Source organism: Helianthus annuus, chromosome 13, assembly GCF_002127325.2.
Source record: "Helianthus annuus cultivar XRQ/B chromosome 13, HanXRQr2.0-SUNRISE, whole genome shotgun sequence".
NCBI lineage: Eukaryota > Viridiplantae > Streptophyta > Magnoliopsida > Asterales > Asteraceae > Helianthus > Helianthus annuus.
In genome coordinates this window covers 68,872,850-68,888,420 of record NC_035445.2, presented here as the reverse complement: position 1 = coordinate 68,888,420, position 15,571 = coordinate 68,872,850, and the positions used below count along the sequence as shown (strand labels likewise).

Below are 15,571 nucleotides of genomic sequence, written 5' to 3'. Positions count from 1 at the left end.
GAGGGAGTGATCAATTACTATTAGGGTGTTTGAGTTATTCTCTAGTAAAAAATATTATGCCATGTCAAGTCCACACTTCACTTCCCATTTTGCACTCAATCACTGGCAATTGTCAAACACATGGAGTGGCATATGTCGCTGACGAGGTATGGTACTGGATCCGACACGAGCGGTCGGACTTTCCTGCTATTTATCACTTTTATGTTAAATATTATTATTATTATTATTATTATTATTATTATTATTATTATTATTATTATTATTATTATTATTATTATTATTATTATTATTATTACGTACTAACCTGCGAAGCCCAGCGCATTGTAGTTTACATACTACACTAGGCTGTGGGCTTGTAGAGACAACCCCTAACTGGGCCTGACCCATTGAGGTTAGGGTTTCCCATATCTCCTATATAAGGAGGTCTCCACCTCCTTATTAGGGCATGCAATATGGGGCAAACACTTTTGTAGCTGGAAATAGGGGATTCTTTCCCTACCGGCCGTCTTTACGTTGCCCACGTTCTTTTCTTCTTATTTGCAGGTCTAGGATTCGGGCGAAGAAGACGAGATGTGGCAATATCCGTATGCATCACCGTAGAAGTACCGACCCGCACAGGTCAATGCTTCTTCATTGGCGCCATCCGTGGGACCTGGCGATACATCTCCTTTTTTCCCGAATTTCTAGATCGGTGTTCGTTCTTTATGCTTTTTGGGACCTGCAACTTCAAATATGGTTTTGTTTTGGGGTTCACACATGATGCCTTTGCATAATCTTTTAATTATTGCACACAAATCTCGCACTTTCTCTGAGGCGGTCAACGTTTTTGTTGTGAAAGATAACAAATCTTGCCTTAAAAACACTTTGCAAAAAGCAACAGAGAGGTAATACATAAACGTTGGCATCGGCTAAAAGGGATGTACATCCTTATCAATCAAGGTACAAAACATAAATGCATAAGTACCTTTTATTATACAATTCTTCTCGACTTTTTGCAGATAGAAAAGAAAGTGGAGAAACATGGACTTTCATACGAGGTGATATCCGGAGTTAAAGGGCTACCCCTTGTGGCGCGTTGTTGTACCGACAGTCGCGCGTTCCTTGTGGCGCATGGTTTTCCCCGCCTAACTAAAACTCACTCGAGCCCTGCGCTACCACAAACTTGAATCACGCCGGATGTGGCGGACAAACACTACGCTGTCGCGTATCGGAAGTCACCTAGACGGACATCTCCCTTTCGTGTGCTATGTCCGGCGGATGACCCTCTTCGTGTGCCATGCCCGACGGAAGGTTTCATTCGTCAGTCTTGGCCACACTGTGTGGATCGTCGATCTCTCCGGTTTTCTTCTGGTCGAATGCACGCTCTCCAAACTTGGTATATGATTTTCCTCTTTTGCTGGATAAGACGGAGAAGTAAATAATTACTTATGATTAATTATATATTGCATAACCATCAATACCTCCAAATCTAGTCTAAAGTATCTTTATGATTGTGATAAGGATTAGATTGATATTTACGATTATCCACCTACATATGCAGAGGATTCATGATTTTATATTAAATACACCCATGACACCTTTATCTTATACCTCCCAAGTTCAAACAGAGACATCTTTGTTGTTTATGAGTTCAAACAGAGTATGATTTTATATTAAAATCAAACAGAGATATTTTTGTTAAAAATAACTATGACTTATCACCTCATAGAATTTACATAAAGGTCTTGTGGTTATTTTTACAAAAAATACAAGATACATATCTTTTAGATAAATACATATCTTTTGGAATTTTTTGCATAAATAAGTGGTTTGAACCACAAAAGAGTGTTATTAGGTGGGTAAAAGTTATGTTTTCACAATTAGGTAGGTTGTGGTTCCATACAGCGACCTTCATGAAGGTTTTCTGCAAAAGCTGTCAAGTACTGCAAAAGCTGTCCAACATGTTTGAAGGTTGCAGATTAATACAGCGACCTTCTGAAGGTCGCTGTTTGAAGTACCAATCTTATAGAAGGTCGCTGAATCATGTACCAACCTTAGTGAAGGTCGCAGAATCATGTACCAATGTTATTGAAGGTCGCTTTTTCATGTACCAATCTTATTTAAAGTCACAGAATCATATCACAATCTTATTGAAGGTCGCAGTTTCAAACTACAAAGTTAATAAAGGTCGCAGAATGATATTGCAAGCTTAATAAAGGTTGTTGTTTCATACTACAAAGTTAATGAAGATCGCAGAATGATATTGCAATGTTGATATGTGTTCTGAAATTTGAAATTTATATGTTTTAAAACCCAACTACACATAAGAGATGCACACCAAATTCGTAATACTGTGTTTGTTAAAAAAAAATTTAATGTTGAATTTAAATTGTGTCTTTGTGTCTCTGTATTTTATTAAAAATGTTCGTTGGTTGATATTTCTAAAGATAGGAAAAATTTGTCAATGTATGATGATTCTCTTGGATCATTCGTCATGATGTTTTTCTCAGTTTTAATTTTCGTATATCAAGTGGGAAGATCTTGTGTGGAGGAGAAAGATTATTCTCATCTACCATCTCCTCCCGTAAGGTGTACGAAGATAATGAAATTTGCTGGTGTGGTTGCGTCAGCGTCTGCTATTGAGTCTTATGAAAGACCTAGCAGACGCTGAGGTATTTGTCATCTACCGCCTCCTCCCGTAAATTATTCTGCCAGTTTTGGTGGGGGAATCAGCCCCATGTAGATCCTCCAGCACTCTTAACCTTCGACCTCTCATTTCCTTCGCATAAAAAGTTGCATCATGAAGCTCGATATAAGAAGAAATGGGACAGGATTCACTGTATTTTACCTCTAATTGGAAGCCCGACAAACAGTCTTGCAATTAGAAATGATTTGTTAAAATAGTACGCAGTGAACATTGTATTTCTGCCCCACAAACAGTCTTGCAATTAGAAATGATTTGTTAAAATACTACGAAATGAACATTGTGTTTCTGCCTGTATGTAATTAAAATAGTACTACATTTATGTAATTTGCGAGTTTGATAGATCTTACTGTAATGTTGTAATCTTGTTGAATTACCAAATAAATAACCTTTTTAAATTTTGTGTTGTATCATGCCTTGTTGTAACCCTAATTTCAATGATGGTTGAAAAAACAAAATTAGAACCAACACTTCAAACGAATAATAAAATCCGACTAACTGATTAGTTGAAACAAATAACCAATTTAATGTATTTAAAGTTGTTTTAAGAGAACTACCATTTTTACTTTTTTGAATATTTAAAAAATATTATTATATGTATATTCATCCAGAAGATGGTGGGCTCCACCAACTATCTTGTTACTCCAAGACTATAAATACTGGTTGTATTAGGTTCTCAACCCACTACACAACCCACTCATCCTTAACATTTCTTAACAAACGAAATCCAGCTTACACAACCCACTCATCCTTAACATTTCTTAACATTTCACTTTCTTAGTTCATGGATTCTTTTCGGCCATACCTCGTAAGACTATATTGGGGCGGTGTGTTTTCCTTTGTTAACGGGGCTGTTCAGTTTGACCAATCCATGCTAACAACCTCTTTCCTTATGCGACATAAATCGTCGTATGACCAATTGGTGGATTCAATCTGTAATCATGTTCAACTACAGAAAGAATCGGTGCGCCTTTCATTGTTACTAGGGTACACGTTTCAGGGCATATCTCAGACAACAAAAATTTTCAACGATGATGGTATTGAAACAATGAACTATTTAGCCGAAGTATCGGATGGCAACTTCATTGCCGAGATCTATGTTCAGTGGGAGGCAGTCAATCCAGTCCAACACATGAGTTTCACAAACCTTCTGCATGACATTACACAACGTAATGTTGTTAACACCCAAGATTCTGATGAAGATGACGAGGGATACGGGCAAACAACTCAAGAACACCACTTGATGCCTGCTGTTGATAACATAGTAGGTCCGTCCTCCCAGTTTCTGGTGGGTGACAACAATAATGACGGTTTTGATGATTCGAAAAGTTGCAGCACCGAAGAGAGTTCTGAAAGTGAAGAGGCACCACCATCCGACGATGGTACTTCTGACGACGAGGCTGGAGTAAACCAACACACTGAGTTGACCCTGGCTCAGCTGCGGCCTATCATTCCAGCGACACATGACGACCCAGACGAGGACGAGGAACTTAGGGATTACATGTGTCCGGATTATGAAGATAATCCGATGGACGTATGGAATCCAAAAGTAAAACATATACGTCTCGGCATGTATTTCAAGTCAAAACAGGAGGTGGACCTTGCTATCCGAGAATGGAACATTCGCCGTGGAAGGGAAATTTTTGTGATGGATAGCAAACCAACTTTATACAAAGTTAAATGCTACACGAGAAACAAAAATTTTAAAAACCCTTTCCCTCATGCTCCTTTGTGTGAATGGCGTGCAACGGCATCAAAACAGAAACACCAACACCTTTGGCAAATTACCAACTGGGCGCCTGCCCACACTTGTTATTCCACGGTGGAACGCAACAACAACAGGTGCCTTAGATCTAAGGATATCGCTGCACACATCCTGCCACAAATTCGTACAGACATTGCGTTGAAGGTGAAACACATCAGGACGCATATAAAGCAAGCGATGTCTGTCGATGTTACGTATAAGAAGGCGTGGCGTGGACGAAGAAAGGCAATTGAGAGGATATATGGAACCTGGGAAAGCAACTTTCAGGAGCTGCCAAAGTACGTGTTACGGCTTCAGTCTCGAAACCCTGGTACGGTGGTTTCATGGTTTCATCACCCGCACTCGGCTCCAGGACATCCAACATTCAAATATGTTTTTTGGGCATTTGGTCCTTCTATTCGCACGTTTCATCTTTGCCAACCTGTCATCTCTGTGGACGGCACACACTTGAAAGGAGGGTACCATGGTAAGTTGTTGGTTGCGGTAACCAAAAACGCCAATAACTACATAATGCCAGTGGCGTACGCGCTAGTTGACGAAGAGACGGTTCATAGTTGGTGTTGGTTTTTCCAAAATTTGAGAGAATACGTCACCAAAGACTGTAACAGTAGAATTTGTGTTCTATCAGACCGTCATGCCAGGATAATTAATGCGATGGAGAACCTTCTGGATTGGAGGGAACCAAACGCCTACCACCGTTATTGTCTTCGGCATGTCAGAAGCAATTTTAGTGGTAGGTTCAAGACCAAATCTCTTAGGAAGCTGTGTTGGATGATCGGGAGCACAAGTCAACGAAGAAAGTATCTTTGGGCTGTGAGGGAAATGCAGATGTTAAATCGGGGTGCTTGGAACTACCTGAACGACATCGACAAAAGCAAGTGGACTATTGTTCATGACCGCGGAAACCGTCGTTGGGGTAACCTTACGACGAACATATCTGAGTCTATGAATAATGTCTTACGGGAAGCAAGACTCCTGCCAGTAAAAGCCTTAATTCATTATACGTTCACCAAGGACGTATCAGAGTATGCTCGCCACGCGCAGATGGCCCAAAGCTGCAATACCCCTCTACCCCCTCGAATTTGGTCCAGGTTTAACAAGTTGCATTCCGTAGCCATGCAACATGAAGTGTCTGTCTACGATGTCAGAGAAGGTCGTTACGCGGTGGTTTCAAGGGAAGAAACCAATGATGACGGTGGAAACGAGTACACCGTTGAATACGGACGCAGCCGGTGCTCATGCGGGAAATGGCAAATGCTTAGATTCCCTTGTTCCCATGCTATCGCAGTTTGCGCTTGGAGGGGTGAGCAACCACATGACGTTACCCACTCCATATTCCACACCACCACCTATCAGGAATAGTATAGCGGTCATTTTTTCACCCTGGGACACAAAGATGAGTGGGAAGAAGTGGACTGGACAATTCAAGGGGACCCTTCGAGGGTCACAACACATCGTGGCAGGGTTCGTTCAAGAAGAATTTAAAACGAGATGGATGTTAACTACCACGATGAACCCCAGGCACGTCGATGCAGCAGATGCGGAGAAACCGGGCACAACAGGAAGACATGTGGCCGACGTTAAGTTAGTATCTTTTTGTGGTTTTAATGTTAACTGTTAGGTGTATCCTCCTATGTTTTGTGTTTGGTATTTCTGTTTGAATTGTCAATTGGTGGTGTAATTTAACAATTAAGACATGTGTTCCAAAAAAATGAGTTTTTACGACTATTAATTTAAGAAAATTCACAAACACAAAACACAAAATAAAAACATCAAAGTACATTACGTGGTTTATTTTAATTTAGGAGAATTCAAGAACACACAATACATCTACCAATACAGGAACCCCTAAGTCACTAACGACGGTATCATCTGGAATCAAAAGGATGTATCAGAGTCGCTGTCGAAGTTGTGATATTGTTCCCATGGATCATCACTAACGACGGCATCATCTGATAACGCATTAGAGTCACGATCACTGTCGTATTGGTGGTAGCACATGCTATGGTAGATGCATCCAAACCTACATATCGGGTATGGATCTATAACCCTTGGCGATGCAGTGTTAGGGTTCTGCACAATCCAAGGATTTGGATGTTCAACATATGGTGGTGGGCGAGGATGTTGGTTGAGGGGTGAAGGTCTGGGAGGGGCATGCAGGTGTTCAGTGGAGGGGAGCACACTGTTAGGGTTTGGTTGTCGACCAATATGGTTACTGTTGGTTTGGGGTGCAAGAAAGTTACGGTTGGGTTGTGGTTGAACAGAGTTAACGTTGGGTTGTGGATGAGCAGTGTTACGGTTCGGTTGTGGCTGAACAGAGTTACGCTTTGGTTTTCGTTCAACATTTGCAGGGTTTGGGGGCCAATACTGATAGTCTGTTTGGGTATCCGGCATAAATGTTATCATCTGTGACGCGGGGGTAACAAACCCTGCCAGACTAGTGTTGGGGTCCATCATATGGGACGAGGGGCTAAAAACCCCGCCTGACTTATGTTTGGGTCTACAAACTGATTGTTGTTACCCATATCATTATGTTGGGGATTCAATAACTCACCGACGTCAAAACCCTCGGAGCATGCCGTAGCCAACGCTGACTCCCATGATACACCCATATCAGTATTACCAAGGTTTACCGCAAAATTTACATCTTCGTTACCACCGGATCCTGATCCCCCCTGTTTCGAAGTTTGGGCCCCAATTTGAGGTCCCGGCCTCTTCAACGTTTCTACCACCACGAGCACGACGTCGGGGCCTGCCTACCCTCTGTGTACGAGGATATGAAACAAGGTCCACCGGCTCCTGTGACAGATGAGTCGGATATTGTGTGTATTGTGGAACATTAGACATCTCAAGGGCCCGATACGCCGCACCATGAATAACATCCACATCTTCAGATCGGTGAATTAGACCCATCGTCTCCGACTGCAAAAAAATAATTAATAATTAATTTTTTACTAAAAATAAAAAAGGTAACTTTCAATAATTTTAAACTTGTATATACCATCATTTGGACCCTCGCTCCTTCGTCTTGAAAACCGCTCGTAGGGCCAGCTGACAACTGTGGGTTAGACACATATAACACCGTATGTTGCATGTACCACGACATGTAATCATTGGCAACTCCAACAGATGTCATGAGTTCCCCGGTCACCAAGTTTTGATGACGTGCCTCCCACTGACTAACATACGGTGCGTGACGACTTAACCAGTTCCAGCCGGTTTTCCCACTCCGGTTCATGGAATGAAGTCTGGCATGCTCATTATGATCTATGGCAATTGGGTTAGGTATGTACTGGAACATGCCAAACTGTCTCATCACTCGTTGAGGATAGTGATGCTCCACAACCGAGTAGCATAGCAAAGGGCAACAACTCCGCCAAATTCCCATACCACTACGACATATATCGGGGAGTCTACCGACAATGTCGTCGTATGGTCTCCAATTAAACTGCAACAAAAAAAAATTCATTCATTATAAACGTGTTCAAACAAACTTAAAATTTATATGTCAACAACTAACAACCATACCGTTGCCTCGGTCATTGATTGCAGCTGAGATCTATATGTTCTCAGGCAATGTGTGGAAACATCTGTACACGTTAAGCTTCCCTTCCACCTAAAAGGATAAATAAAAAAATAACATAAGTCAGGAATATATATACAAAATAATAAATTTAATTAGTTCCAATTCACACTACCGAGCAGCTAACGGGGCATTGTACTGGAACCGGGCAACAGCAGGAGCAAAACAACGAATCCTCTCCCAAGCCCACACTTGTAGAAGGGCAACAGGGCCAGGAATGGCTATAGCATTAGGTGCTGTAGCATTACAAAGGTTTTTGTAAAGGTGAGCTAACACAGCACCGCCCCAACTATATCCCGAACATGCGGGCAAGTCTACCAGAAATTCTAAAAATTTGACATCAATCAGGTTGTTTGCATTATCAGGAAAGATTGTGCACCCTATCAAATAAAATATTATTTAAAGTGCACGAAAAATGCAATCTTCATCTGATGCTTCATTTTCAGAAAAATTGGATGACGTTATTTGTGCTAAAACTCGGGAGGACCTAACCCTTTTGCCCTTCACATGAGCTTCGTTAGGGGTAAACCCCAACACCGTTTGACACTTGTCTCATACAGTATACATCGACATACCAGTGTCAGCCCCAGAAATAGGCAACCCATCTATCGGTAGCCCCCACAACACGTTGACATCCTGTAATGTCACGGTCGTTTCTCCAAAAGGAAGGTGAAACGTGTGAGTTTCTGGCCTCCATCTCTCAACCAACGCAGTTATTAACGCGTGGTCAACATACTTGTACCCAACTTGCAGTATCCCGCTGAATCCTGCTGCATGTATTAAACCTTCTACCCTTCCACTAACCGGATTTTCTTTCATATATTGCCAGAACGTTCGATCTGATCGTCTAACATCTAATGGCTGATCATACGCTGTTGGATTTTTAAACACCTCAAACGCACGGTGATTGTTGCCCAAGAACAACACCGATGCATTCATCGGACCAGGATGACATTCAAAATTCATCTTCGGTTGATAAAACTTTACTGAATTTTTTTCGTTAATGAAAGGATTGAAGCTTTCTTTGATATTGAAAATGTATCTCAACTGCTTTGCTTTATGTTCATATGTAAATACTTTAATCTGTGCCTCATTTTTCGAATTCATGGTGAAAGCCAGTGTTTTTCTTACACTACAGTTGGATTCTCTTACACACAACTATTCAAATTAGCAAGTCATGTGAGAGCTAGGGTCAAATCATATCACCTTCACATTTACCACTCAAATTTCATGCAGCAAATGGACAAAAACCTCAAACAGGCACCTATTACACTACCAAACGAAAGCTGCATAAATTCTGCAAAGTTTGTCGTTATTTACAAAGATTGTGACACCATATTGCGATCTTCAATAAGCTTGCTATATGATTCTGCGACCTTTAATAACATCGTAACATGAATCTGCGACCTTTAATAACATTGTGACACCAAACTGCGACCTTCATAAAGCTTGGTACATGAAACTGCGACCTTCACAAAGCTTGTGACACCAAACTACGACCTTCATAAAGCTTGGTACATGAAACTGCGACCTTCTCAAAGGTTGGTACTTCAAACAGCAACCTTCTTAAAGGTTGGTAGTTCAAACAGCGACCTTCACAAGGTCGCTGTATCAATCAGCGATCTTAAACATTTGTTGCAGCTTTTTGCAGAAAGTCTGATTTTGTGCAGAAAACTTATTGAAGGTCGCAGTTTCGTTTCACAACTTACCTAAATATGAAAAGATAATTCAAACCCACCTAATAACACTCTTTTGTGGTTCAAACCACTTATTTATGCAAAAAATTCTATCTTTTGTATTTTTCAAATGTCCTTTACAAATAATGATACCGAGTAATTCATGGCGGTTACGTAAAGTTAAATTCTTTATCGGATGTCGTGACATCTCCAGCACATAACTTTTTTTTAGTCACGCTATAGTGGCGGACGACACCCTAGGCCGTGCCATCTTCGACATGTAACTTTCTGTGTGAAGCCCCCATAGGCGGGCTAAGTCCTATGTTATGCCATCTCGAGCGGGCTACTCTCTTGTCCGTACCAACTACCGTGTTACAAGAGGTGTATTGATTTTAAGATTCATGAAAATATTTCATTCATGAAACAAATATAATCTGATTGTATACATTTTGCTGCTAACGTTTGACTATTTTAGCTCATGAGATGCTTCGAATTAGAGAGGTATACCTTAAAGCTTCACATATTACTGCAATTACAAATTATTTTGACAAGGGTCGAGTGTATACACTATACGGGATAACGCAAAAGTTCCTACAACCATGGCAACCTTGTTACCAGACTTCACACGTCCAATCGAGCTAGTCTTCGCTCCTAATAAACATGTGTGCTCTAAATACGGTGGTCCTAAGACAGAACCACACATTATTAGAGTGAGACAATGCATTACATTAAATGCCCACAAACTGATAGTAAACGCGTGAGACAGTCGTTCATACAATGACCAGCCACGATCATTTCGATGTCCAAGTAGCGCGGTCTGATGGCAACCAACCAGGCATCCTACCGCTATGCAATCACCATGTGCTGAATATGTTATGCAAAAAGGTATGTCATTAACCATACCATGACTTAACTACGTTTTGAAATAATACAAGGATAATGCAACGTATACGCGTAGTTTATCAAGGGACATCATGTCCCATCCTCACATGCTTATTAACAAAAGGCATTGTATGGTAACGTTCAAGTTGAAAAATCGGATTCGAGGTACGTCACTACATCGATTATCCCATAGATTTTCCCTCTTTACTCTTAATTTTTTTTAATTGCATTTTCAACTAATTATGTTTGGGTTGCATGAAACCTGACTGGAAATGTGCACGAACTCGCCATCCGACCCAGCCGGACAACTACATGACAATCACGTTGATAACTTAAGATCGAACCATCTTATTTGTCGAACCACATCAAGCTAGACCGTCAACTGGATAATTTTCTTGCAATCCTAGGTGCATCGACCAAGGGATTCTGGTGAGTGGTGTGCCATTCCTTCCTTGTACGAAATCACCGCATTTGGGTAAGTCCTCTACCTTGAATTTCCATCATATTTTGGGAGGAGGGATATATGGAATGGCTCCCATGAATTCGTCCTTATGACTGTATATAAATTCCCTAGTTTCATTCAACTTAGGAGGGTAGGGGCACCCGTCACTCATCACACAAATATATACAACGCGTGCTCACTATCACGCTTAATTCATTCCACGCGTGATAATATCCACCGGAGGTGGTGTTCCACGCTGTTCCACACGTGAAATATAACCGACAATGGGGCGCCCCGTCCCCCCTTATAATAAACCCTTTGTGATAGCTTGCGAGTTTAAATTATATTCTCACATTTGGCTGAAGAAAGAGAAATATATATCATGTCAAATCATGTCTTATATAAGTAAACACGTTTTTGTGGTTATCACAAAAACAATAATAATAGTAGGCTCAGGAGCATGATTTTATTATGGGTATTAATGCTATGAGTTCTTTCTCTCATACACATGTAATACCATACCGGCGTATCCCATGCATTAGCTTTTCATGGTAGAAAATTATCATCCTTGAGTCGCTAGTTCATACAACAGCGTCTTTAAAAAGGTTATCACTTCACTAGATAAAACAACGTTGTGCACAAGGCTTGACGAACATATTTACATCTTTGTAAAAGAATTTCATATTAGCAAAACTTTTATATATCGCCATACATCATCAGGTATGATTCGAAGAGCCTACAATCACCGCCACAAATGGTTTTTAAGAACATATTGGCTACAAGGATTGGACTACCAGTATATGAAACAGACTAAGTTTAAAGGGGCTAGACATTGTATTGTCCGTCGAAACATAAATTATTATGTCTAAGTACAAACAATACCCCCAGGGGTGATGGATTGATACAACTCCCTATATTCATCTTGAAATTGTAATCAGCTCATTTTACGAGTTCAATATTGATGACATATTTAGCATGATACCCGTGAAAGAAGCTCACACGGTTTAAAACTGGTACACCATGTGATCCTTGTTCAAGGACAACAGTTTGGTCTAACCCTTTATTTGTACACAGTAAAGTATTTACAATGATCGAAGTACAGATACGCAACATGTTGAATGAGGGCGTGTCGCACCCCGCCTAGATGTCTTCCCGATAAGCTATCTCATTTATCAAACCGTCATGTTCGTCGGACAGTCTTGAACTAGGCGTAATAAATTTACGGATTGCAACTCCATACATACGTGTCATGGTTTACAGGTTCTAAATCTTTTCTCCAACTCGAATTTAGGAATGGTATATTCTTGATTACATTCAAAGTATATATATTCACTAATTATTCAGTGGACACTTTTCTATCATCAGACCATGTACCATCATCTGACCTGATGGTATATCTCATAGCTAGACCATACATGCGTCATTAAAAGTGATGTTGATAGATACTGTCTACAACTGTTTAATCGTTTGATAGTCATATCCTATTTTCCGACACGTCGTATACCTTTTACGGTACCCGTGTTATTGTTTCTTAGTACATATAATTAAAGTTCGAAACCATTAACATGATCTAGTAGCATTAAGCTAAGGAAATTACACGATATAAAACCCTTGCTTGGTATAACACCACAGACACTACCATTATCAGACATAGGCACCAAAGCCGAGGGTTCTAATTCGGACATTTCGGTTTCCATGCTAATGACTTTCCTTCATGATCTTCTCGAATGGTTTGAGTCGAACAACATATTCAAACACATAACTTCGGAAATCCCACTCCGCCACCTACGGCGGACAGCATCTCACTCCGCCACCTACGGCGGACCGGTATCACGCACTTCCCGCTTCAGGCGGACAGGTATCACACTCCGCCATCTAAGGCGGACTATCTTTACGCCCTCTATCTTTCCCGCCATCAACGGAGGGCAACCGGTTTCACGCTTGGGCGAGAGTTCTAGGCTATTCACGATTCTAACAGAGAGTCTACACACGACTTATGGATCAACAACGACCAAATATATATTCTCTCAAAGTTCGCCGGAGTGCAATAACTATCCGGCGTAACCCTCGCACCTTTCAGAAAACCCTTCACATGGCTGGCAAGCTCCTGCCACCCGCCCATGACGGACGAGCTCGCCACCTGCGCAGGATAGTCATTTTCCACCACTTGCTTACCCAATATATACTAGAAACTCCGGTTAACAGGTTTCAAATCCTACACTTTCTTTATCAAAGTTATTTTTGCTATGCTTGACATAAGAGTTACATACGTCTAGAAACTTATTATTTGGAAGAGACCTAAAGCCATATATTTTGGTGTATCACGGCTCATAGCTTTAAACTGTTATACCATAGAATTAACTCATTCATGGCTTTACCCGCCGTTGAAATTTTGAAACCACCTTTTCATCATTTTTGGAACAATGAAGTTTGCTTTTTAACCTTCAAACTCTTAGATGAAAGAAACGATAATTGTTGCGCCACGACACCTTTTGTCCCGGTAATCTTTTTTGACGTCCTTTGTCGCGCCTTCCCCGACGGGTAACCTTCTCCGGCGCGCCATGGCTCGCACATGCCTCTCCTTATGGAGTCGCTGCCGGTTTATGATATATATATAGGGTAGGGATATGGTAAAAAGTGTTTAAAATGTGAGAAGAGTAAGAAGTGTTTTAGACCATTGGATATTTGATCTAATGGTTGAGATCAATAGGGTATAAAAATGTAAATTATGTTTTAATTAGAGGGACCTTATGTAAAATTGAAGGGCAATAGTGTCTTTTTCAATGTTTCAAATATGGTAACCGTATCCTACACAACCAAAAACACCTACATTCGCTCCTTTTTCCTTAAATATCAGAATTAATAACCAAGATCTAAATCGGAAGCATCTTTGTTTTATATAAGATTCAAGGCGTGGTCTTTTATTTTTAGAAGAACTGTAATCAGATTCATGGCGTGGTGTTTTAAAACATCTGGATAAATTGACTATGATTCAAGTCATGGTGTTTTATCTGGAATCCAGAAAACACCATGACTTGAATCATAGTGTTTTATCTGGAGACATTGTTCAATACAAAACATTACTATGATTCAATACAAAACATTCCCAGATTTTAAAACACCATGACTATGATTCAAGTCATGGTGTTTTATCTGGACAATCAACACAAAACATTCCCAGATTTTAAAACACCATGACTATGATTCAAGTCATGGTGTTTTATCTGGAGACATTATTCATGGCGTGGTGTTTTAAACATCTGGAGACATTGTTCATGGCGTGGTGTTTTAAAACATCTGGAAACATTGACTATGATTCAAGTCATGGTGTTTTATCTGGAATTCAAGTCAGATAAAACACCATGACTTGAATCATAGTCAATGTCTCCAGATGTTTAAAATACCACGCCATGAACAATGTCTCCAGATAAAACACCATGACTTGAATCATAGTCAATGTCTCTAGATGTTTAAAACACCACGCCATGAACAATGCATCCAGATGTTTAAAACACCACGCCATGAACAATGTATGATTAAAAGATGTTGCGATTAAAAGATGATGAAGAAGATAAAACAATCAGATGTATAAAATCGTAAAAACAAATATGTTTCCTAAAATTTCTCCTAATTCAAAATTCGATTCAATCCCTATAAAAACTCATCGCCAGTTTTTTTTTTTTTTTGGCAGTTATATTAGAAATCAATTAAATGATAAGAATGTCAAATTACTAATATACACTTTTGAATTAATTAGGATAAAGGACACTTGTCATTCCCAAATTATTTCTCACACTTCTCACAAAAGTTCCACTTTGTACAGGATCCTCTACCTATATATATATATATATATATATTACCATGCCGCTTTCGACGGACTACTAAATTTCAATTTTCGGACGCCCTGTCAGGCTACCTTACTGGTAGGATAGTTCTCATAAGACATTATTTCGGATGACTTCATCTCAGACCACTTTTTGACTTGCACAAAGGTAGAGCTTTGTTTAGTATGACCAATGGAAAAGCTCAGTTTAAAAATAAAGCTTACTTGTACATTTGGCTTTACAAAATTTATCATCTCAAGTCACGCAAAATCTAGGACATGTTAAATGAAAGATGGGATATCATTAAATAATATTTTAAGACATGATATGTGTCATGTTTATCCTTTTTATCACATAGTCTTTTCTTACATATGTGATAGATATTAGTCTCTCGACTATAGATATCAAAACAAGCATTCTCGTAAGAATACTCTTACCACTTACATATGGTTTTATATACATCTTGGTAACTTGAATTGGACTACAAATTGGATCCATCGGCTCTTAAATATGAAACAGGATTGAATCACTCATTAAAGAGGGTTAGCATTACAATGCACGCCAGAGCTACATCGCCGCATCCAAGTGTGCACTAGTAAGATGGTTTTCAACAATTTACTCTTGACTCAAATATGCACACGCAAGATCACTCTTACAATGAAGACTTATATAGACTCGATATGTGACGAATCACATTCTGATTACATAAAGAGTGG

The 15,571-nt window shown here is 40.0% G+C and overlaps 1 long non-coding RNA gene across 1 annotated transcript; it reads left to right on the top strand.

The window, feature by feature from the left end:
• Positions 1-437: 437 nt before the first annotated feature.
• LOC110898074 lies at positions 438-2,085 on the top strand. Its single transcript, XR_002569220.2, has 2 exons — positions 438-884; positions 999-2,085. It is a non-coding gene; the product is annotated as an uncharacterized LOC110898074 (long non-coding RNA).
• The last annotated feature ends 13,486 nt before the right edge of the window (positions 2,086-15,571 follow it).